The sequence below is a fragment of the Nannospalax galili genome, unplaced genomic scaffold (assembly GCF_000622305.1).
Source record: "Nannospalax galili isolate Female #2095 unplaced genomic scaffold, S.galili_v1.0 scaffold1437, whole genome shotgun sequence".
NCBI lineage: Eukaryota > Metazoa > Chordata > Mammalia > Rodentia > Spalacidae > Nannospalax > Nannospalax galili.
The window spans coordinates 749001-751722 of record NW_008341050.1 but is presented as its reverse complement, the minus strand read 5'-3'; positions in this window follow the sequence as shown (position 1 = coordinate 751722).

The window sequence follows — 2722 nt, the reverse complement described above, 5'->3', positions numbered from 1 at the left end:
CTGGTTGTTCTTGCAGAAGACCCGTCTGTAACTCCAGTTCCAGGGGATCGGACAACCTCTTCTGTCCTCCGTGGGTGTCGCACAACACGGGTGTACTTACCTACATGCAGGCAATATACATATACACATAAAATAAAAATAAATAAAATATATATATATATTTTAAAGTAAACCATGAAGCTTTTCATTGAGACCATGAAATCTGTGTCACGGTGGTCCCTAGCTTTATATGATTCCCTGCTCCACTGAAGACTAGGCCATGGAAAAGTGGATGTTCCATGACCCTCCCAAACAGGAGGAGCCATGGCTCTGCACAAGTAAGGCAGCCACAAAGATTGAGGATGGGCGGCCGTTTTATTGTGCTTTATGCTTTATAGTCATCCTTCTGGAAAGGTGGTCAGGTAGAGAGCTGGCTCAGTGGTTTGAATTGCAGAGTTAGTTGTCAGCTGTAAGGACCATGGCTTATCTTTTGTTAGTTTTGTGTAAAAATAGTGTTACCTTTATTTCATCTCTATAACTCTTTGTACTTAAAAAGACGCAAAGAGCTCTATGACCACCAAGCTCCGAGTCAGCAGGCCATGATAGTACCGCAGTTGGCTGAACTTAATTTGGTAGCAGAAACTGTGCAAGACATCAGGCAGCCAAGTACAGTAGGCCACACAGATCAGTCAGTACTTAAAACCACAGCCAAGGAGCTCTTGGCTTTCCCAGGATCCACAGACCTCACCAAAGGAATTCCAGTGGCCTAGAAATAATTTCATTGAGCCCTCAGCTGTTAAGAACACTGTTCTTGCAGAAGGCCTGGTTTCGAATCCCAGCGCCCACATGGCAGCTAACAATTGTCGTAACTCCAGTTCCAGGGGATCGGACAACCTCTTCTGTCCTCCGTGGGCGTCGCACGGTCTGAGGAACTACTATTTTTATCATACTTTCATGTATCTTAAAAGGAATATATGCATATGCTTAAATTTTTTTAAATAGCTGGGCACTGTGTCTCCTGCCTGTAATCCCTCCTGCTGGGGCAGAACTGCCACAAGTCTGAAGCCAGTGTGGGCTGTAAAGTGAGACCTTGTCTCTAAATAAATAAAAGAATTAGGAGCTGGAGACATGGCTCAGTAGTTAAGAGCACTTGCTGCTCATTCAAAGGACCCAGCACCCACACAGTGATCCACAACCATCTGCAGCTCCAGTTCTGACACCCTCTGCTAATCTCTGTGGGCACCAGGCTTGCATGTGGGGCACATACATAGGTTCAGGTAAAACAAAAACAAAACAAAAACCACTCATATACATAAAATAAAAATATAAAATAAAAATAAAATAGGAAGATGGAGGGGCTGGAGAGGTGGTTTAGCGGGTTAAGAGCACTGACTGCTCTTGCAGAGGACCTGGGTTCGATTCCCAGCACCCACACGGCGGCTACGAACTGTCCTTAACTCCACTTACAGGGGAATCTGAAGCCCTCTTCTGACCTCTGCAGCATTGCACAACACAGGTGTGCTCACATACATGCAGGCGATTCACTCATACACATAAAATAAAAATAATAAAATATGGTTTTGGGTTTGGGTTTTTTTTTTTTTTCAGTCTTTTTGAGACAGAGTCTCCCTGTAGCCACAGCTGTCCTGGAACTCACTATGTAGACCAGGCTGGCCTTGAACTCACAGAGTTCCGCCTGCCTCTGCCTCCCGAGTGCTGGGATTAAAGGCATGCGCCACCACACCCGGCAAAATATGTTTTTTTTTTTTAAATAGGAAGATGGAGAGGGACAACTGGGGCTACAGGGAGGCGCTGTCTCAAAAAGACCAAAAAAAAAAAAAATAGGAAGATGGAGAGATGGCTCAGTGGTTAAGAGCACTGGCTGCTCTTGCAGAGGTCCTGGGTTCAGTTCCCAGCACCCACATGGTGGCTAACAACCATCTGTAACTCCAGTTCCAGGTGATCTGACGCCCTCTTCTGACCTTTATGGGCATTGCATGACAAGGGTGCACTTACATACCATACATGCAGGTGATACACTCACACACATTAAATAAAATATCAAAAAAATAAAAACTGGCCGGGCGTGGTGGCGCACGCCTTTAATCCCAGCACTTGAGAGGCAGAGGCAGGTGGATCCTTGTGAGTTCGAGGCCAGCCTGGTTTATATGGTGAGTTCCAGGACAGCTGGGGCTACAAGTAGACCCTGTCTCAAAAAAGGCAAATAAATAAATAAATAAATAAATAAATAAATACTGATTCAAAAATAAAATAAAATAATTTAAGTCAGAGCTGGGGAGATGGCTGAGTGAGTAAAGTAGTTACTGTGCAAGAATGAGGACCTGAGTTTGAATCCCGAGAACCCATGTAAAGCAGGTGCAGCAGCATGCATCTGTAACCTAAGTGATCCTCCAGTGACATGGGAGGCCAAGACGGGAGAATCCCTGGAAGCTCATGGGCTACCCAGCTTGGCGTACACATGGCAAACAACAAAGACTGCCTGTGTCAAATGAGGTGGGAGGTGAGGACCAATGCCCAAGGATGTCCTCTGATCTCACACGTTCTGTGGCGTGTGTACACCCATACTCACACATACCCATCCACACTCACAAATTTCAGTGCCCGAATGAATTAGAAATTATAAGTTCCTTTTCAATCTTCCTCTTTCTTCCACACTAGCCACTGTTTACAGTTTGATGTGTGTACTTGTAGTTATTTGAATAATGTAAATGCATTACTATAA